This window comes from Vombatus ursinus, unplaced genomic scaffold (assembly GCF_900497805.2).
Source record: "Vombatus ursinus unplaced genomic scaffold, bare-nosed wombat genome assembly UNPS02014768.1, whole genome shotgun sequence".
In the NCBI taxonomy this organism is placed as follows: domain Eukaryota; kingdom Metazoa; phylum Chordata; class Mammalia; order Diprotodontia; family Vombatidae; genus Vombatus; species Vombatus ursinus.
Window position 1 is genome coordinate 24,272,362 of NW_020954546.1, and position 22,940 is coordinate 24,295,301.

The 22,940-nt window shown below is 47.7% G+C and overlaps 1 protein-coding gene across 3 annotated transcripts in view; it reads right to left on the reverse strand.

The window, feature by feature from the left end:
- Window positions 1–22,940, reverse strand: part of ABR (ABR, RhoGEF and GTPase activating protein) — a 297,476-nt gene that overhangs the window by 205,646 nt on the left and 68,890 nt on the right. The window lies entirely within an intron of this gene.

Consider the following 22,940-nt stretch of genomic DNA (forward strand, 5'->3'; position numbering starts at 1 on the left):
CCCACCAAGCCTCTGCCACCAGGAGGCAGAGGAGTCCAATGAGCAGGGCATGAGACTTGGAGTCTAGGTTTAAAATACCTCACTTCCCAACCTAACTAGCTGAACCTGGATCTGGGCCCAAGGCCCTTCCCTTCTCCTCTTCCATAAACTGAGTGGGTTGTATCTCCATGGTCCCTTTTAGCTTTAAATCTGGATCAAAACATGGACATGCTCACTCCACTTGCAGGAGACACAAAGCTGGGAGGGACAGCTAGCACATTGGATGACAGAATTGGGATCCAAAAATATCCCACCAGGCTAGAGCTTCAAGCTGAATCTAAGAAGATGAAATTCAAATATGGTAAAGTCTTACATTGGAGTTTAACAAAAATCATCTTCAAGAACACAGAGCAGGGGCCTGGGGCATGGTTGGATGGCAATATGTCTGAGAAAGATGGCAGGGGAGGGTGGGGGTAGCAGGCCGCAGGCTCAACACAAGTCACCAGTGTGATGTGGCAGCTGAAAAGCCTCCAGGAATAAGGACAGTGAGAGACCCTCTGCAGTCTGCCCTGTTCTGACCTCATGTAGAGAAGGCTGGTGGTACAATGGATAGAGTTCTAGGCTTAGAGTCAGGAAGACCCAAGTTCAAATCCAGCCTCAGACACTTACTAGCTGTGTGACCCTGGGTGAGTCACTTAACCTCTATCTGCCTCAGTTTCCTCATCTGTAAAATGAGGGTAATAACAGCATCTGCCTCCCAGGGTTGTGATGAAGATGAAAAGAGATAATAATTGCAAAGCACATGGCACGGTGCCTAGCAAATAGTAAGCACTATATATAAATGTTCTTCATCATCATCATCATCCCCTACAGCTGTGTTCAGCTCCAGGCACCACATTTCCTGAAGGCTATTGATAAGCTACAGTGACCGAAGGCAGGCAGTCAGGGTCACAGAGTGACCTCCACAAGAATACCAGACATAAGAAATGGGGAGGGTTGGCTGGGGAGTTGAAAGCGATAGTCCCTTATCAAGTATTTGAAAGGCCATCTATCAGAAGAGGGATCACACTTGTTCTCGTTGGCCGCAGGGGGGAAGCAGGAGCAGAAGGAGGAATTTACAGAGGTAAGTAAGTTTAGGCTTGATGTCAGGAAAGCCCTTCCCATATCTGAGCTGTCCGAAGGAGGATTGCGCCCCCTCCTTGGGGGCCTTCAAGCTGAGGCTGGATGACCACCAGCTAGGGATGTTATACCAGACTTTCTTTCGAGTATAGGACTGGATGAGATGACTGCAGAGGCCCCTCCCAGCTCTAAAACCTAAAATGCTTCCATCCAAGCCTCCCAAGATTTCTACCTCAACCCTGGAGCACACAACAGAAATTGAGCACAGGAAGGGCTGGGCTATGAGACCAATCACATGGAAGGGAAGCAATGACTAGCTTTGCTTTCAAAATGGAAAAGGTAAGTCTACTGGAAACTCTAGGTCCTGGTCATAGGATAGGGGCTGGTCCCCCTTTAATGATCATGTGACTATGCGATGACTTCCCCAAATCCTTCCTGCTTGGCATCAGGGAGGTCAGCATGTGATTTCCCTCAGGAAAGAAAAGGAAGCCCGCTGCCGCCACCCCCCCCCCCCAGCTCCAGCCCCCTTTCCCCAGACACCCAACCACTCAGCCAAAGATTTTGGGAAGGGGAGTGTTCTGACCTCACCATCCAAGCCCTACTTCCTTGTATTCCTTTCGGTGGCAGATAGCAGAGATAAAAACCAAAACACTAATGATGACAGTGATAAGGACTGGAAGGAGATTTCCTTATAGCCCATTCTCAGATGGAACCTTAGGGTTGTCCAGAGCACTCAGTGACTTGTCCAAGGCTACATGGCTAGGATATATCCAAAGTGGGGCTAGAACCAAGGTCTTCTTGACTCCAAGCTTTCACTGACACTACTGTCCAATAGGGATGCTGCAAGCCAGCAATTACACGGCACCTTAAGGTTTGCCAAGCACTTTATTTATATGATCTCACTTGATGCTTATACCAATCCTGAGGTTGGGGCTATCATTATCCCCATTTTATAGATGAGGAAAATAAGATGGGCCTGCTAAGGGTCACTGAGCCCAGGTCCACTGGGCACCAAGTCCAGCACTCTATCTATTCTACTATGATCATCTCAGATGGCCATGAGGCTGGCCCTGGAATGAAGGATAACCTCTGGCCTTTGCTCCACCTCCCAGAGGGAAGAAGGAATGACGGACTGACTACCTGAACCACTCAGAGAACTAAACAGGCAGGTGAAGGACCAGGTGAAGCTGAGCACTCACAGGACCTGCTCATGAGTCAGAAACAGCCGAGCAGAGGGAGGTGAGTAGAAAGGCAGAAGAGCGGCTGCCCTGACAACTGCGGAAGTGTTGAGCGGGTGGGTTAGGAGCTCTGCTGGAGATGGCACTCAGCCCGGCCAAGAATTAGCAGGAGAGGGAAGAGGTGCAGCCAATGAGGGCTGAGCCTGGCAAAGCGAGGCAGTATCACAGGATCGAAGGTCTTGAGCAGGAAGGGGCTGCAGGGGCCACCCAGGAATCCAACACATCTGAGGAAACTGAGGCGCACAGAGGTTCAGGGACTTGTCCAGAGAATGCAGCAAATGGCAGTCTTCTGGCTCCAAATCCATGACCATTATACTTCTGGTGTTGGGAAGGAGGAAGGACCAGAGGAAATCCCAGGAAGGCTTTGAATATTTTTGCAACCAAAAAGGAAAGGAATTTCAAAAGGAGAACATGCTGTACCCAGCTGGAAAAGCCCTGTACCTAACCCCTAACACTTCACAGGATCCTTATGATCCCAACATCCAACTGAAGGACATCAGCCCCATTGGTAGATGACAAATGTGCTCTTGAGATGGGGAGTGGAATTTAAGGCCCACTTGCCCACCAGGTGGGGACCACATGCTCAGAGGCCCAGCCTCAAGCCCACAGAGGATCAGATGGGGACTGGACCACAGATTTCGAGTGGGAAGGGACATCTGAGGTCATCCAGTCTGACTCCTTCCCTGCTACCTCCCCCTCCCCCCCTCCCTCATTCGACACTCCCCCCACCCCATCCCCAGCTGCCATGTGGAATTTCACTTTAGTCATTCACAGATGATATTTTTAGTCCCAAAGTGTTTTTTCCTCTTGCATCAAAGGTGCCAAGAAAATGTGACTTCTCACAACTGCAGGACAAAACAAGTCACCTGGCTCTGTAAAGGGCCATTGCATACCTGCCAACTGCTATACCAAGGGAAGAGGCTTAGGCCTGAGTACACTTCTCTGCCTTTGGCCATCCCACTGTTTCAAAGTGCTGGCTCCAGAGCCCAAAGACCTGAATTCAAATATCACCTTGGATACCACCTTTGTGACCTTCTGCAAACCATTTAAGTTTTCTCAGCCTCAGTTTCCTTATCTGTAAAATGCAGAAAGGTTGAACTAGATGGCTTCTGAGATCCCTTCTCACTCTAAATTTATGAACCTATAATCCCAGCTCTGGCTTACATTACCTGTGACTTGGGCAATCACGGCATCTCCTTAGGCCTCAGTCTCCTCATCTGTAAAATGAAAGGGCTGGCCTAGGCCTCCTTGGTCTCTAACATCTCAGCTCTAAGAATAGGCATATGAGCTGCTGGGACTTAGAGTCAGCACCAAGTTTCAGACTCAGAGGCTCCGGGAATCTCAAGTACTGGACAGGACCTCAGAGATCGCCAAGTTCAACCTAAGTTGGCATCCCCCTCTTCCCACCAAAGAGGCCCCCAGTCTTTGCCTAAAGGCCCCCGTCCAAAGAGGACCAACCTCCAAGCTTCCTGGCCCTTCCAAGTGGCCTCATCCTGGCAATGGATGGACGTTAGTGCCAGGGGTGGAGATAGGAGACGGAATGTGGTATTCACAGAACTGCAAATAGGCCAATGTAGCTGGATGGTAGAGAATAAAGCATAAGAAGACTGGAAAGGCGGCCAGGAGTGAGATTATGAAGAGCCTTCAATGCTGAACAGGTGTTTATATTTACCCTGTTTATATTACTCCGCGGTAACAGGGAGCCACCGCAGGTGATTAAGAAACAGGGAGACATGGTCAGCCCTACGGTTCCAGGAAAATCACTGGAGGGGTCTGCTCTTCTGTGGCTACTCATGCAGCACTCTCAGGCTCTTCATCTGTTTTCTCACCCTTGCTGCTCACAATCCACCTCCAACGTTGGGTTGGACCCATGTCCAACCTCCATTTCCAGGCACATATCCCTGAGAATGCCTTTTCTTTACTTCTGACATCCAAGGCAACATGCTGCCATCAACCTACTACCCAACACATGCTTCCATCGCTTTCTGAGTCCCCAGAAAACAATTAACAATGAGAAAACAAACAAAAACACCTATTCAGGACCAACTAGCTCTTAATCAATGATCTGATAATCTACGATTCATTGATCCTACTGTGTTCCCAGAGGCATGATCCCTAGAGCAAAGGACTTGGAAACTAATCATGAGCTTTGGAATCCAGAGGATTTAACACACATACCCAAATACACAATGGAGCAAGCACTGATCCCCTTCAAAGTAGGGCTGCAGGCTCTTTTTGAGGTGGCAAATAATTGGAAATGGAGGGGATGCCCATCAACTGGGTAATGGCTGAACAAGTTGGGGTATATGATTGTGATGGAATACTACTGTGCTATAAGAAATGATGAGCTAGATGCTCTCAGAAAAACCTGGGAAGATTTATATGAACTGATGCAAAGTGAAGTGAGCAGAACCAGGGGAACATTGTACACAATTGTTCAGCAATATTGTAATGATGATCAACTGGGAATGACTTAGCTATTCTCAGCAACACAAAGGACTCATGATAAAAATGCTATCCACCTCCAGAGAGAGAACTGATGAACTCTGAGTGCAGATTGAAGCATACTTTTTTCCACTTTCTTTTTCTTTTGTGTGTGTGTGTGTGTGTTTTCTTTTGCAACATGGCTAATATGGAAATGTTTTATATGACTTCACATATATAATTGATAGCATATTGTTTGCCTTTTCAAGGGGGAGGGGAGGAGTAGGAGGGAAGGAGAGAATTTGGGACTCAAAAGTTTTTAAAAAATGAGTATTAAAAATTTTTTAAATGTGATTAGGAAATATTTAACAAAAGAAATAAAAATATATTTTTATAAAAACAGAGATGCAGAATATCTGGCAAGAACGTTAACCTTAACCTTATCTAGTCCATCTCCTGTATTTTACAGATGAGTAAACCAAAGCCTAGAGAGGAGAAAGGACGTGTCCAAGGTCACCCAAACCTACCAGTAGAAGAGCCAGCATTAGAACTCGGGACCTCTGGCTCCAAATGTAGCTCTCCACTGCATCATCATTCTCCTCTGCCTCAAAGAGCCTACCCTCTAGCTGGGAAGATAAGACTCATACACTAAGAACACCACACGGTGGCTCATGAAGAGCTAACTGGTGCGGCACAGGCATTAAGAGAAAGGGGAGGAATTCGAGATGGCTTCATGGAGACAGGAGGGCGGTAGTTGGGCCTTGAAGGATGGGGAGGAGTGGAATAGCCAGAGAGGAAAGAGAAGACTGTTCCACGTTGGGATAGGGGGCAGGCCCAAGCAGCAAGAGGAGCCCAAGAATGAGCACATCACATCCATGGGACATTGGAGGGAATAAGCCTAACTAGAATGGAGGGGAAAGGGAGAAGATTAGGGAGAGAATATACTGAGTGTTTACTACATAACAGGCCCTGTGCTAAGTATAAGGGAGATGTATATAAGCCCTCGAGGAGCTTACAGTCTAATGGGAGAAGAGTGAGCATACCGGGAGTAAAAGCATAGTTTGGAAATAACTAGGGCAATAGTGTCTAGAATGACATTAGAATAAAGGGGAGAGCTTGAAATCAGGCAGCACAGACCAGGTGCTGCTGCAATGATCCAGGTGGGCAATGATCCAGGTGCTCAGGAGCACCAACATGAGGCTGGGCGCCAACCACTACAGAATCCCAACCTGAAGCACTTCTCTGACTTCCACACTGGAGCTCTGGCTCCAGCTACCTTTCCCCAGCCTTCTCCTCCTCCTTTCCAGCTGGGAGAGACGGGACGGGGACCAGCGATGCCTCCTTTCCACCTGGCACCAGTTACACGCCTTACTTACAGCAGCTCTGCAAATGTCACACGCAGAGAATAACCCTGGGCGCAGACTGGATGAGAAGCCAATTTGATGCTCAGCCCCCGAAAGCGGGGAGGTTGCTTATGAGCTGACAGCAGCCATGTGCTCAGCTCGGCTGTGCCCCTCAGCCATGCTGCCCAACAAACCCTTGGCAGGGCACTCGGGCATGGCTGGGTGGAGATGCCAGCTGGTCTCTCATTAACCCCCTCAATGATGCACTGGAACACTAACAACCAAAGCATTCCACTCCATTAACTAAGGCCATTTTGGGGTGGGGAGGGGGTGTGTGGCACTGTCTGAATCCCAACTCAATTAGCAATGGATGGCTCTATGTACCTATGCCACACAGACCCAGAAAGGCACAAAAGGAAAGCGTGGGCTCCTTTCACTTAGTTATAGTGACTGGGTATGGGTGGGGGAGGGCAAAGAAAGACATGAAGCTCCCCCCACCCTTGGGGCTGTTGGAGCTACCCCCAGAATGCCAGCAAATCCCAGGGTAACTGTTCAGAGAACTAAGCGATAAAGGAACACGGGATCGTGGAGGCAGAGCTGAAAAGGACTTTAAAAACACCCTTTCGTTTTGAGATGAAGAAACTGAATTGACCCGCCCAATGTCACCAAGGGGGTAGCAGAACTGGCATCTGACGCCAGGGTCTCTGACTCTGGAGCCAAGCCCCTTCCTATCATATGAGGCTGCTTCCGTATGCTGGAAAGGAGTTATGGAGAGTGGCTATCAGCTTGCTGGGAACACTGAAGCTACAGGAGGGCTGAGCTGGCTCTATACCAGGGGTCAGTCACCCAGAAGGTGCCTTCAGCCTCCTCTGCATGCTCAGGCAGCCGCAGGTGTGCCTGTATCCCTCATCACATCCTTCATCCACCACAAGAAGGAACCACAGACCAGGAGAAGGAAAAAGAATTCCACTGGAACCCTTGGGTTAAGACTAGCGTTTCTTAAACTGCAGTCATGATCCTGGGGTCACAATCCACAGTTTAAAAAGCTCTGATGGGGTCTCGAGTGGAAAAAATTTAAGAAGCCCTGGATTAGACCTTGGGAACATAAGTTTAGAGCTGGAAGGGACATTAAAGCTCAGCTAACCCAACTTATTCTTTATACAGATGAAGAAACTGAGGCTCTGAGAGGTCTCTCACTGTCCCAGCATCACTCGGCTAGCAAGTGTAAGAGACAGGGTTTGAACCCTGGTCTTTGTGACTCCACTTCTCCAGAAATGATGACTCACCTCGTTGCATTGCAAACCTTAAAAAGCACCATGTAAATTCCAACTCACACCTAGGTGATGCAGTGGACAGAGGGCTGGGTCTAGAGTCAGGAAATTCTGTGTTCAAATTTGGCCTCATACATGTACCAGCTGTGTGACCCTGGGCAAGCCACTTCACCCTGTTTGCCTCAGTTTCTTGATCTGTAAAATGAGCTGGAGAGGGAAAAGGCAAACCATTCCAGTATCTCTGCCAAGAAAACCCCAAATGGGTTCACAGAGTCAGACTGAAATAAATCAACAACAACAACAAAATGCCAACTATTAGTACTAATACAGTTGAAAAGGACAATCTTAGAAGTCCCCTCATGCAACCCCCTCATAAGAGTAAAAGAACAACCTGAGACCCAGAGAGATCAGTGAAAATGAGTGAAAAATTGAAGTAGCAAAGAAATCTCAAAGACCAGGTAGTGCTGGTCCAACCACCTAGCTGATGTCACAAAGAGCTGAGTTCAAAATCTGCCCCTGCTTCATGCTTACACATGTGACCTGGGGCAAGTCACTTCGACTCTTGAGATCTCATCTATAAAATGGGTGGGCCAGACTAAATGACCATGAAGGTCTTTTTTGGTTTGTTTTTGCCTTTTTGCACATCCCCAGTCCTTAGCGCAGTGCCTAGCATGCAGTAAGTGCTTAATAAATGCTTATTGACTTATGAAGGTCCTTCCAGTTCTGGATCCACGATCCTATGAAGTCCTACAGCTTTGCCCTGAAACCAGTCCCCCTATGGATCAGCTCTAATAGTCAGAAAATTCTTTAGAATAGTAAAGCTGAAATTTGTCATTCAGGGCCCCGTCTAAAGCAACAAAATAAAAGCATTCCTTCTTCAAACACTCGATCCATTATCACGTCCACTCCCTACCAATTTTCTTTTCCCCCAAAACTCTCAATTCCCTCAACTTTTCTCCTTCTGCCATGGCTTCCCGATTCTCAGCATCATTAGACCACTCCATTCGTGGATACATACTCTAGTCACCATTCAAAATCTGTCCTTCTAAAAATCCGGGACTGCAAACTGGACCCAGGTGTCCAGATACAGTCAGACCCACGCACAGTGGAGTGAAAAATCTGATCAGGGCTGGGGGTACACCGCAAATAGAAGAGGACTCCCAGCACCCCCACATACCATCCAATCTTCCCTATATGTTCATCATCCCCAGTGAAGTTTCTGTGTGATAGGGAGCTGATAACATGAGCGTCTGCCCCCAGATACAAAGTGGGTAGATACCACCTACCAACCACTGAATGAAGGGAGGCAGCTCTACCAGCAGCTCACACACTGAGTCATTTTTCCCACCTGCACAGAAACGATGGCTCTAGATATTCAGGCAATTAGTAGACTTGTTTTAAAGTGAAAAGTTTTAACCTTTAAAAAAAATATCTAAGGAACTAAGGCTAATAGACACCCACCATCAAAGCCAGCTTTCTCTGCATCCCAACTAAGCCAAATTCTCTGATGGCCCTGTTTGGTGGGTGCTCCATAAAGACAGACGTTCACTTCCTCAGGAAGAATGGCAGGAGGGAGAAAGAGAGCAGGAGGAGGAGGAGGAAAGTGAGGAAGGAGAGAGGAAGAGGGAAAGGGGAAGTATGGAGGGCAAGGGAAGGAGGAAGGAGAAGGAATACAGAGGCATAGAGAGAGGAAGAGGAAGGCAGGGGATTGAGAAAAAGGAAAACAGGAGGGATGAAGATAATAGAGAAGGGAGAAAAGGGACAAAAGGTGGAGGAGGACAAAAGAGGGAAAGAGGATGCAGGGCAGGGGGAAAGGAAAAAAGAAGGGCAGGAGGAGGAGGAGGAGGAGGAGGCTTATGAGATGATATGCTAGATCAGATCTATGGGATGCTGGTACTATAGGATAGAACTGTCTGGGCTTCAAATCCGTGCCCCAAGATGAGGGCAGACTGACTGCCATGCTCCGGAGCTTGGCAAGTCCATAGGGAGAAGACTCTGGAAGAAGACGCGCAGGTTTTTGCCAGAGGACACAGAAGAGGCTGCCTGGAACCCTACAAGGGACAGTTCAGAACTCTAAAATTCCAAGAGATGGAGGTGAACAAGGAGGGCATTCCAGGCACAGGAGATGAGAATGCCACGCTTCCTTTGGCATACAAAGTCAGCTCTCGTCTTCCACTACCCAGTCAGCCAAAGGTTCTCAACATCACAACCCAGATTCCACCGTGATGTCCTCAGCATCTCTGCTGATCCCAGGTCTTGATCCCCAGCTTGAGCTCTACTTTCACTTCTGCCCTTTGGTCATGTTTGTCTTAGGTTGACCGGCCACCAAGCCAACCTCCAACTGCCTCTTGGATCCCCCTTCACCTGGTGTTTTCACTTCCATCAAAATCCACATCCCTAAGATTCTTCTGCCTCCGATGGTTTGGTCATCATCAGTCAGCCTCCAGCTATCTCCCCCTACCTCTGCCCTCCCATCATGTACTTTATGGTTTGCAAATGCTTCAGCTACGCCATCTCATTGAACCCTCACAACAAACTCAGGAAGTAAATGCTACAGATATTATCCCTGTTTTACAGGGGAGGAAACTGAGGCTGAGAAAAGTGAAGTGACTTGTTCAATGTCAGATGGCTACAAAGTGTCTGAGGCCAGATTTGAAGACAGAACTTCCCAACTCCATGTCTAGTAATCTCTCCACTGTGCCATACTACCTCTCATAAGTCCAGTGCTTGGCACATAGTAGGTGCTTAATCAATGTTTATAAATTGATTGATCCTGTGAAATTAAAAGTTTGACTAGATGATTTTTGAAGGCCCAGCTGACTCTGAATCCCATACTGCAAACCTGGCAATATTAGACTCTTATTAAGCATTATTTCCAAGAGGGAAGAGCATTGGACAGTACAGTGATAGGAGGAATGCCTTCCTCATGGCTAACGGGATGGCAGCTTTGGGGCTTAAGATGGACTGACTCAGGAGTCATAAAGACCTGGGTTCAGATCCCACCTGTGATACAACTACATGAGCCACCCTGAGCAAGTCACTTAGCCTCCAAGGGCCTTGGTTCTCTTGTTGGTAATGGCCAAAGCCAAGATGAACCAAGCAAGAGGAAATGAGGGGCTGAATAAGAGTGGAGAAAAGAGGATGGCAAGAAGGGGATGAATGTGAGATATGTCAATGGGATGGATGCTGAAGGAGAGGGAAGATGATAGAACCACCAACCTAGACCTGAAAGGGCCATCTATCTAAACCCAGTCATTTTATAGATGAGAAAATTGAGGCCCAAAGTGAAGTGACTCACCTAAGATCTAGTAAGCATCAAGAGGTGGGATCTGAACCCAGTTCCTGAGCATGGTCCTACTGCACCACACTGCCTCCCCAATCGCTGACGGTTAATTTGAAGTTTTAAGCCCAGGTGGTTGGGGCACAAAAGATAAAGATGGAAATGAAGACCGTGTGAGAGGAAGTATTCCACTTAAATCATACATCCTCTAAGCCTGCCTAGCTACAGCGTCTGCCCCTGGTCCTGCTGAGTCCAGTCCTCTAGCAGCTAAGAGAGAAGCCAGCAGACCAAGTCATTCTTGAGCAAACCAAGGAGGTCATGCCAATTCCAGCTGGGTTCCCACAGAGAAGACTGCAGTCTCACAAGGAGGTCTCTCTTTGGGCCAGTTAGAAGCACCACCCTTCCCTCCCCACCCCAGCTCAGGCTCTGCAATAATGAAAGCTGCCTCCATCATTAATATGCTCCTGAGCAGACACAGACTGGGCTTCCAGGCCAAGCTTGTCCACCCCACCACCGGTCACCACTGACTACCTGACTGATGGCCAAAGGGACCTCTTTTCCTTTTTTTGCCTTTTAAAAACTGCCCAGTGAAATTCTAAAAGGCTGAGGGAGTCAGGGTTGGCAAGGCCTTCACCTGCCAAGTCCTCCCTTCCTCTCTTTCACTTCTCAGTCCTCATCTTCTTTAAGATCCTGCTTGGAAATCTCACCCATATCCCTGCCTGCTCCTCCCTCCCAATGGCTTTGGCCATTACCAACAAGAGAACCAAGGCCCTTGGAGGCTAAGTGACTTGCTCAGGGTGGCTCATGTAGTTGTATCACAGGTGGGATCTTCCTTTCCATACACACTGTATATATTTTGTATGCACAGAGTTGTTTGCATGTTGCCTCCCCCTTAGAATGTGAGCTCCTTGTCATTACAATGTGTTGTGACTGTTCAGATTCTGGTCCCTCCATTGCATCAGTTTATACAAGTCTTCCCAGGTTTCTCTGAAACTATTCGCTTCATCACTTCTTACAGCCCAACAGCATTCCGATACCGTGGTATGTCATACTTTGTTCAGTTATTTCCCAATTTATGGGCACCCCTTCAGTTTCCTATTGTTTGCTACTACAAAAAGAGCTAACATAAATATTTTTCAAGATATCTCCTCCTCCTCCTCCTCCTCTATCCTTAGCAATAATATTTGCCCAGAGAGAAAGAAGTACTGATAAATGTGGGAAAAAGTGCTTCAGTGAGGGCTCTCAACGTGCTTGAATTCTTCTCTTGGGAAGGTCTCTTGGGCAGAGGGAATTAAGTCATCCAGTATTTAACTAAGCATTGGTGCACCGAGTCTTATATGAGGGTCTGCATCTGTAAGGGGTGGGGAGCAGAGTATAAGAAATACAAGCCAGCCTGCCTCCTGCGAGGAGTTCATGCCATCTAGATAAGAAGACAAAACAGAAGCAAATCCAGGACCACCTTCGGGAGCCCTTCATCTGCTCCAGTAGCTATGATACAGATAAAAGGCAAAATGTCTTTTAGGGCCAAGGTCATGAAGTGTCTTCTCAAACCAAGCAGGACCTTGCACTGAACACAGTAAGCCCCAAATCCAGGAAAAGGAATCAGTGAGTTCCATTCCTGAGGCTAAAGGGTATCTGAGCAACCAAAGGAGGGCTACCAAGATGGCAAAGGGTCTCAAGCTATTTACTAAGGAGAAGAGCAGATGGGGTGGGGTGGGGGATAGGAGAAGCATCTTCATGATACAAAAGCCAGGTTAAGAGCCCCTGGATTAGAAGATCTCTCAGGTACCTTCCAGATCTAGCTTTCCGAGATGCCAGCTGCCCTTGTGGAAGACTTTCCTTTGATTAAACAAGGCAAGAGTTAAAGTTAATATTTCTATAGCCCTTGAAAACTTTAGCTGATACTTGACATACAATATTGCATGGGATCCTCACCCTGGTTTAAGTGACTTGCCCACCAATGCCAGGGTTCCCCAGCTAGGAACCGCCAGAGGCAAGATTCCAATCAGGTCCATCTTGACTTTAACTGCAGAGCACACTGCCTGGTACACAGTGGGAGCTTCATAAACACTCTATCCATACACCTGCCTATTGACTGTTTTCCCATCGTACTGTACCACCTTCTGTTTCCACCCTAAGCACTCTGCCAGTTGCTCCCCTGTGAACAATTAGCTATATTGTCAACTGTGGCTTCTGTTAGCCCCCAGGTTCTCTCCAGGCGCCAGGCTAGCCCCCAGCTGCACCTGTAGTACAGAACTAATTCTGCAAGAGCAAAACCACTAGATCTGGTTATAGGGCATTTGGGGTCCTTACAATTCTTTACCACGAAGTCACTCCTGTGGTCTAGGATGCACTGCCCAGCAGGAAGGGGGAAGCCAGTTCCCTAATAGGATCAGCACTTTTACAGTCATGAAAGTGATTGGCTGCATCTCAACAGACCTAACAGTCTACCACTCCCCTGTTCACTATGGGAACGTTCAAGGCTGTTCCAGCAGGGCCCAAGGACAAGGGTGGCCTGAAAAGGCAAGGGTCTTTTAAGGCCACAGGCCTCCTGGTCCATCCAAAGACTTAAAAGCCTCCTACATCTGCCTTTCCAAGCACCTATAGCAAAAGGTTTGACCTACATTTCCAGGGCCACCTGGGAGTATGATAAGTTTAGCAGAGACATAGGGGTCCTAGAAATTGGGACACAGAAGAAGGCAAAGTAACCAGCCCCTTTTCACAAGCCTAACTAGGTCACTAAACACGGAGGGCACCTCCCCTTCCCCAGCCTCTGGTTCCTTTGATACCTGGAAGCCAGCCCTGATATACGGCCCCTTTCCCAAGGGCCAACAACTCTGCGTTTGTCTTTCCCTTGGGGGGCAGAAGTGGGGGAGAGCAGGAAATACTCCACGGAGGGGGGCCGGAGGTGAGGCCTGAATGCTAATGCCCAGCCATTGGCAGTGGCTTCTCACAGCCACAGGAAAGCTGTAGTTCCCCTCCACTGAGTCGTCTCTTCTATAGAATGAGAAGCAAGGATTCATGGGTCATCAGAGCTGAAAGGAAGATCACCTAGTCTGACCCCCCCCCCCATTTTACAGCAGAGGAAACTGAGGACCAACCAGAGAGCGAAAAACAACTTACCCGAGGACACCACGAGTAGTGATTGGCTGGAACTCAATTTTCCTGACCCCCCCCCCAGCCCAGTGCTCTTTCCTTTTTATTAAAAACATTTTTAGCTGTTAAAAATGTATTATTGCTGCTCTTTTTTTTCTTTACTTCAATGTCACCTCTCACTGACACACCCCATTTACTTTCCCCCCAAACCCCTTAGGACCTTCCTCGAGTAGTCAAGCAAAACAAAGTCAACACATTGGCCAAGTTTGAAAACATAGGCTTTGTTCCTTGTGCCCTGTCTACTCCATCATACCATAGTAGGCTTACGGATAAGGCTAGGCCAATGGCAGCAGGCCCACTGTTTTCTGTCTCTTTCCTTCGCTCATAAACTCTCCCATCTGTAAAATAATGGAATTGATCTAGTCAGCCTCTAAGAAGGAACCTAGGAGCTCCAAAATCTATAGTCTTAGGACCTCTCTGAGCCTCAGTTTCCTCATCTGTAAAACGAGAGGTTTTGACTAGGTGGCCTCTCAGGCCCCTTCCAGCTCTGATTACACAATCCTCTCACCGAGATTAATTAATAAGCCCCCTAGTGTTTATATCTTTTACTCTGCTTTTCCATTCCAGCCTGGTTTAATAGGCATCTGTTCAGCAGTCTTATTTCCCCCATTCGATTGTAAGCTCCATGAGAGCAGGGACTATGTCTTAAATCTTCTCTGTATACTTAATTGGGTCTAGCATAAGACCTTGAACATTATCATTCAATCAATAAGTATTTATCAAACACTAGAGCTGGAGATACAAAAACAGACAAAAACAGAACAGTTCCTGCCCTCAAGAAGCTTACATTCTATTGGAGGAAACAACACATACACATAGAAGTAGATACAAAAGAAGTACAAGGTACTTGGGGCAGCTAGGAGGCGCAGTGGATAGAGCACTGGTCCTGGATTCAGGAGGACCTGAGTTCAAATCCAGCCTCAGACACATAACACTTACTAGCTGTGTGACCCTGGGCAAGTCACTTAACCCCATTGCCTAACCAAAAAACAAAAAAAAAGTACAAGGTAATGGGGGCCTTGTCCGCTCACAGGTTATCTCCAGACTCCAAGGCACGAGGATGTCTATGAGAGGCCTGCAGGAGATGGCACTTGGGCTGGGGCTATGGAGAATTCTAAGAGATGGAGGTGAGGAGACAGTGAATTCCAGGAATGGAGGACACAGCCTGTGCAAAGACAGGGAGATGGGAAACTTAATGTAGAATGAGGACTATCTAGCAGGCACTCCATTGTCTTGCTGAGTTCGCTGTTCCGCAAATCTCTTGCATCTGACCCCATCTTTCCACTCACACAGCCACCATGGGCCCTTGTCACCTCTGGTCCAGGTTACTGCAAGGGCCTCCAAATGGGTCTCCCAGCCCCAGGTCTCTGCCCACTCCAGTCCACCCTACACACTCTGGGTGACAAAATGATTTTCTATCCACACCCAAAGAAAGAACTACGGAAACTGAATTGTTATTTTTTTTCTCTTCTATTGAGTTTTGTTTCCTCTTTCTGATGGTTCCTTCTATTGGTTTTAATTTCTGAAAATATGTTTAATAGGAATGTAAATGTATAGCCTATATCAGATTATGTGCTGTCTTGGGGAAGGTGATGGGGAGGAAGGGGGAGAAAAATTTTAAACTCACAAGCATATGGAAGTGATTATTGATAAATCAAAATAAATTAATTAAAAAAAAACCCATAATGATTTTCCTTAAGTGAAGCCCTGACCACGTCACTCCTCAGTGGCTCCCCATTGCCTCTAGGATGAAACTCTACCACTTGGCGCCCAATCTCCTCCCAACCTGGCCTCAAACTACCTTTCTAGGCTCACTGGATCCACATTCTCCCTCCCACACCCCAGGATCCATCCAAACTCCCCTTGTCTCTTTGCCTCCCATAGGACAGTCCAGCTGCCCTCTCCATGCCCTCTCCTCTCTCTCTCATGCCCTTCCCCTTGCTGGAAGCTACAAAGTACCTTCTTCTCACCTCTTCCTCCTAGACTCCCTCTCTTTCTTTAAGACAGAGATTTAGCATCATGTTCTAGGTAAAGTCTTTCCTGATTCCCTCCCCAACTTTTAGTGTCCTCCCTCCCACATTACCTAGGTGGTGCCATGGATTGATCACTGGACTTGGAGTCAGGAAGACCCGAGTTCAAATCCAGCCTCAGACACTTAGTAGCTGTGTGGCCCAGGGAAAGTCACTTATCCTCTGTCTGCCTCAGTTTCCTCATCCGTAAAATAGGAATAATAACAGTGCTCACCACCCAGGGATGTTGTGAGAATAATAATGGCTGGTACATTTTGTTCATTTTCAGTCATGTCCAACTTTTTGTGACTCCATTTGGGGTTTTCTTGGCAAAGATATACTGGAGTGGTTTGCCATTGCCTTCTCTAATTCATTTTACAGATGAGAAAACTGAGGCAAACAGGGTGAAGCGACTTACCCAGGGGCTGGATTTGAACTCAGGTCCTCCTGATTCCAAGGCCAGAGCTCTATCCACTGCACCACCTAGCTGCCCCCACAGTAAACACTTAGTCAATGTCTGTTAACTTATATTTGTATCGCTAGTCCCTAGCACAGTGCCGAGCACCGAGCAGGCCCTTAACCAATGCATGCTAACTGCTGCTTCCTGTTACCCATGAGCGTTCCCCACCTTCTTTTCCTTAAATAAAGACCCTTAGTCCTTCATTCAATGCCTTGGCTATTGCAGGAAAAGCCAGCAGCTCCCTGAAAACCCTCCCCTTGGCCAACATGAGGCACCAAGGGCTCCACTGTAGCACTATCTGGCCCTAAGAAATGCCAACGGGAAAAGGAAATGGGGCCAGAGGAGGCAAATGCACTTCCAGCCCCAGAGCAGCTTAAGCCTGGAGCCCTGTTTCTGTGGCCCAAGCAATCACGGCAAGGGAAGAGCCAGGAGACCGGAGGAGGCAGAATGTGGCAGGCCAGGCCCACCACTGGGATAGTTCCAGCCTACTGCAATGACCGGCCTGGAGTTAAAACCCTGAGCCCCACCAAATGCCTCCAGAGCCACCTGTCCCGGGCTGTGCGCTCACCAACTAGCAGGGCCAGTCAAGTACGTGTCTGGAGAACCTGCAGAAATCCTTCAAGGGAAGTCAAGCTATGCTGGTGGTGGACGCCACTGCCAAACACAAGCATGGAACACTAGCACTGGCCTTCACCTGGGCGGCCTCACCCCATGGCACACCTTGTGGCCGGGCCAGGGGATAATAACAAGCAGAGAAGAAATCCAAAACTCAGGCCAAGGGCGGCCAGGTTTCCCTCCTCCCTCCTGACACCCTCCTTCTCCATTTCCTGTATCCAATGGGGAGCGGGGCTCACACGATAGTCCCCAAGCCCTCCAGCTGGCCCTTTCCTCCCTCTCCCCCCCAGCTTATCTCCATGCCTTTCATCTCTACTTTTTAATGATGAGGAGGCGGGTGACAGCTAGGCAGTTCCAAAGGAGCAGCAGTCTTCCAAGCCCCTTACAAACATTAGCTAATTAACCGCACTCCAATCTCCATTGATAGAGAAATAAGGGTAGGGAAGGAATCCAGATGGAGACCAGATCTCATCCACTTCAGAGGGGAAAAAAAGGCAACGAAAGGTTAGAAGGCATTTTAGCAAGAGCACTGCCTCTGGAGTCCAGGGACTTGGGTTCAAATCATGCCTCTTACTGACCCTCCCACCTCAGTTTCCTGATCTGTAAAATTAACGAATGGGACTATAAAACCCGGTGTGTGTGCGTGTTTGTGTGTGTGTGTGTGTGTGTGTGTGTGTACACATACATCCATACATCTCAAGCCCCTTCGAGCCCTCGATCTATGATCCTATGAAGTCTTCTGAGACTCTAGTCTTAAAGTTAAGAACAGTGAGGTTCAAATCATGCCTTAAGACACTTACTAGGGGCAGCTAGGTGGCGCAGCAGATAGAGCACCACCCTGGAGTCAAGAGGACCTGAGTTCAAATCCAACCTCGGACACTTGACACTAGCTGTGTGACCTTGGGCAAGTCACTTTGCCCCATTGCCTAGGCCCCCCCCAAAAAAGAAAGACACTTACTAGATATGTGACCCTGAGCAAATCCCTTAACTTTCTGGGTCTTGGTGTTTTCATTCCTAACAGGAGACAGCCCCTAACAGGGGCCGCTGAGGCCCCTTCCCAACCCACGATCCTTGGTTCTCCTTTCCTCTGGGCCCTGAGGACTCTCTCCAAGAGGCCCAGTGACTTTCCTTAAAGAAATCGTTTCAGAGTAGTCAGCCAGCTAGACTTGGAGCCCCGCAAAGGGCAGGTTTGAATCCCATCTCTGGCCCTCAGTAGCTGGGTGACCAAGAGCAGGTTAGTTCACATCATTTGAGTCTCAGTTTCCTCATCCGTAAAATGGAGACACTCACTGGGTTATAAGTAAACCCTTTCAAGAGCTATGTAAATGTGAGCTATCATTATTATTATTATTATAATTAAGCCCCCCATCATTCTCTCATTCTCCACCCCCATATCAAGCATATTCTTGCTACTCCACACATATGTGCCTGTCATTTCTTCTTGGGGAAAATAAAAAAAAAAGCTTCAGATGACTAGATGAATCTTAATTCTGTCTTCTCATTCCTGAGGCTCTAGAAGCCGAGAGAATTTTTGGCTGATGCTGGAAATAAGGAATAAATTACTACGGCTATTCATGGAACAACAAGACAGCCATCTGAATTTGATGCCAAAGTTTTGGGAGGGGGCACCTCCCACCAGCCCCTAAGTCTCATCAGGGACATGACTCTGCTCATTACCACCTAGCTTAGGAGCTGAGAAGGAGATGGAATCAGAGTTATCTAGGGATACATTTATGCCTCCTGATTCTTAGCTTTCTCCTTACAACCTATAAGAAACAAAAATCAGTGCAATGGAGGTTCCCGGCCGATCTGATACTTGGAAGACAGAGGGACTCAGCCAGTGTCAGAACTAGAACCCAAGTCATGGGATCATGAACCTTCTGTTAGAAGGCATCTCCAAGACCTCCAACTTCCTCATTTTACAGAAGAGACAACTGATTTATCCAAGGTCACAAGATCAGAGGTGGGGTTGGAACCCTGGTCCTCTAATCCCATAGCCGAGGCTCTTCCCACTGTATGACCTGTACTGTACTACCTCCCCAGTCTAGGCAGCTTGGTAGCACAGATAGAGCACTGGGCCTGAAGTCAGGGAGACAGGAGTTCAAATCCAGCCTCAGATGGTGTGACATTGGGCAAGTCACTTATAGCTTCTGTTTGCCTCAGTTACCTCGACTGTAAAATGGGGAAATAATAGACCTCCCCCCACCCCAGGATCAAATGAGACACTATTTGCAAAGTGCTTAGCACAGTGCTTGGCATTAGACTATGAGTTCCTTGAGGGCAGGGACTGTCTTTTGTTTCTTTTTGCAATCCTCAATTATTGCCTGACACATAGTAAGAGATTCTTTAATAAATGTTCATTGACTGGCTGGTACATAGTAGGCCAAGAGAGGAACGTGTCTACTCTCATTACACTATACAACCCTATTCCCCTTAGAAATAATCCTTAACAGGAGCCTAGTAGCACTGGTTTGCAAGATGGGGCTTAAAGCTGAAAGGGAGGCTTAGAGCTCATCTAATCCGACCTCCTCATTTCACAAAACGAGAGGCAGCACCGTGGCTAGAGTGCTGGCCTAGGGAGTTTCGAAGACCTGGATTCCAGACTCCGCAGACATCTGTATCTGTGATCTTGGGCACCCTTCATTCTCTGGACTTGGCCACCAGGCTTCAGCCGTCTTCCCCATCTGTCTCCCATTGGCAAGTTCTTCCCAGAACCTCCATTCTGAGGCAGGACCAAGATTAGCCATCTTTCGTCCTCTGGACTTCACCACTGTGACCGTCTCAGATTAAATGTTGCTGAGCCTCATCCATGGATGGAAGGGAAGGGCAGTTTCCTCTCCTGGAACTCCCTTACAGAAGAAATCACAGATCCAATCCAAAAACTAGCATTATCATCATTACAGAAGAGGAAACTGAGCCCCAAACAGGGAAACTGACTTGTTCAGGGTCACCTAAAAGTAAGAAATACTGCCAGGATTCAAACCCAGCTCTCTATCTCCAAATCTAGTGCTCTCTACACTAAAGTAGGCCACCTTTCCCTCTCCCCTCGAAAGTCATATGTGATATCTCCATCCAGTCACGGGCCAACTTCCTGTGGAATTGGGCTTCTGTGTAGGCTCAACACCCCAGGACTGCAAGCCTTGTGAGCAAACAGCTTCTTAAAAGGTAGAATAACTTCCATTGAGTCGCAGCCAGCCAAATGACAGCCCGTGTATTTGTTTTAATTGAGGTTCTCATGAAGAGGAAACTTCATGGCTAACAGCCCAAACATGATTCCGTAACAGCTCCCCAAGAAGCCTCATGCCGAGAACACAGTGGGGAGACTGCTGCTGCCTTCAAGGAAGCAGTTTCAGAAATGAGGAACAGGCCCTCCCTTGGGTCAACCCCCAGCCCCTAGGATCATAGAACATTAGAGATGGAAAGGAACTAAGGAAATCTAGTTCAACCCTCTCATTTTACAGAGGACTCAGGGAGGTCACAGATTCATAGATACAGAGCCAGAAGGGATCTCATAGAACACTGAATCCAACTTCACTTTACAAATAAGGAAACTGAGGCATAGAGCAGTTAAGTGACTTAGAGGGAGTCCCACAGCTATTAAGCATCTTAAGTAGGATATGAACCCAGGTCCTTGGACTCTAAATCCAAAGCTGTTTCCACTATCCCATGCTGCTGCCTGTGGAGTCCAGGGGCAGGTTCCAATGTCACCATGCAAGATACAAGGTTAGTTAATAAACAAATCACACGACGAGGCCTTCTTTGGCATGTGTGAAGAACCCTGTCCCAAGCTTACCAAGGAAGCAGAGCTAGGAAGAAGAGCCAACAGAGCTCCCGGTCTTGCTCTCTGGCTGGGGAAACCCCTTGTTCTGGAGGCCCCAAATCATCTCTCTGGGGGTTGGGGAGCTATAGCCAGAGGATGACTCCAGAAACTTAGCAGGTAGTGCTAACCCCTCCCATCAGGATGGAAAGAAGCTTCTTTCCAGGGCTTCCCTTCCCCTGGGCCTACCTTCATCTGTGTCCCTTATTTCCAGAGTCACATCCAGTAACTTTGCTTCCCTTGCTTAGGACTTAACGTGCCCCAAATAGAAGCCAAAAATTGTTAGAGGTGGAAGGGATCACCTAGTCCAACAGTAACGTGGGGGTCCATGAACTTTTTAAAAAACATATTTTGATAACTATTTCAATGTAATCAGTTTCCTTTGCAATCCTACATACTTTATTTTAAGCATTTTAAAAACATTATTCTGAGAAGTAATACGTAAGGCTGCCCAAAAGGATCCATGTCACAAGACGGGTTAAGAATCCTTGATCTAGTCCAATCCCTCTATTTAGAGATGAGGAAACTGAGGCCCAAAGAGGCAGGTAGGTGTTGAAGTGGATGAAGCACTGGGTTTGGTTTCAGGAACACCTGAGTTCAAATCTAGGAGACTCTAGGCAAGTCACTTTACCTCTGTCTCCCTCAGTTTCCTAAACTGCAAAATGGGGATAATAATAGCACCTACCTCTCAGGGTTGTTGTGAAGATCCAATAAAATAACATTTGTAAGGCACTTAGTACAGTGCCTGGTAGTATACATTATGTAACTGCTAGCTATCATCATCATCATCATCATCATTATAGGGGAAGTGATTTGTTAAAAGTTACTCAGTAGCAGGTCAAGGTCTAGAACACCGTGGACTCCTGGCTTCCATTCCAATTGGGAATTCCCCAAGAGGCTCTCTTAGGGTAACCAAGAAGAAGTCACAGACAGCTCCTTTTCCCCAAATTCCCCGCCTAGGAGGGAGAAAGGCAATCAGTGCCAGATGTGAAAAGAGCTGGAAACATTCAGGAGCATTGGTAACAGATACTAATGAAGCATTGTCATCGTTAGTGTTTGGAACATCACCTCTAAGAAGCAGTCACCAGGCCCTTCCCTGCCTTTGGGTTCTGGAGGGGCCTGAACAGATGTGTGTGTGTAAATACACATCCATCTGGCTGCAGGCTCTGACCTTCACCCCATGGCGTTGTGGTATTGGCCACTACCAGGGAGAGGAGGCCAGAGCAGATGGAGTAGAAGCTTTGGCACAGGACAACCACCCTGGGGACCCTGCTTTGCTCCTTCGATGTAGAGAAAATGAATCAGAATGAGACGTCAAGGAGTAGAGTGGGAGGAGGAGGAAGGCAGAGGAAGCAGGGAAAGATGAAGTACAGAGCCCAAGGGGACGCAGAGGTCAGGATGTACATCTTAGACACTGCAGGAATCAGGGAAGAGGACTGAAACCAAAAGCATCACTTACTCTCACCCAGGAATAATGCTGCTAATCTTAGGGTGTTTGGCTCCTTCTCCCCATGCTAGATTCTTTCCCCTTCACCCCATCCTCCTACCACCCAGTCCAGGGGCTCTTAGCCTCCTTTTGTATCATGGACCCCTTTGGCAGACTAGTGAAACCTATAGCCCCCTTCTCAGAATAAATAGCTAAAAGACATGCTAAATTTCCATTAATGGCAAGGGAAAACAATGCCATTTTTCTTTCCCAGTCAAGTTTGCAGACCTCCTGAAATGGTCCACGGACACCAGGTAAGAACCCTTGACCAAACCATTCGAAAGAGGCTGCTTCTTCCAGCCCCAGAAGAGAGCCCATGATGATGCCATCTCTGCACCCAACAATAGAGAGGAAGCATATGTGTGAGCAGGATTTGGGAGGGGGTATCACAGTGAAGTTGAATCAGACCTTCCCCAAGTGGCTTTGAATTCCTGATCTCCACCTCCCCATCTGGTTTAAAGTGTATGATATAGAGAGGGGTACAGAGCACAGCCTCGTGGAGAAGGAGGTAGAGATGGGGAGGATACATGTCTGAAATACTGAGAACTTAGCCCCCCACCCATCTTGGTAAAAAAGGACAGATGGGGCTATAAACCCCAATTTCTAAGCAATGCCCAGTGGGGACACTGACCACCAAGTCTCCAGGCCTATAGTCACATTATCCCAGCTGACTATTTTGTAGAGAGTGGGTGTAGTAGATCCATGAAATAGAATAATGGGGAGGGCTAGGGATGGTAGAGAGG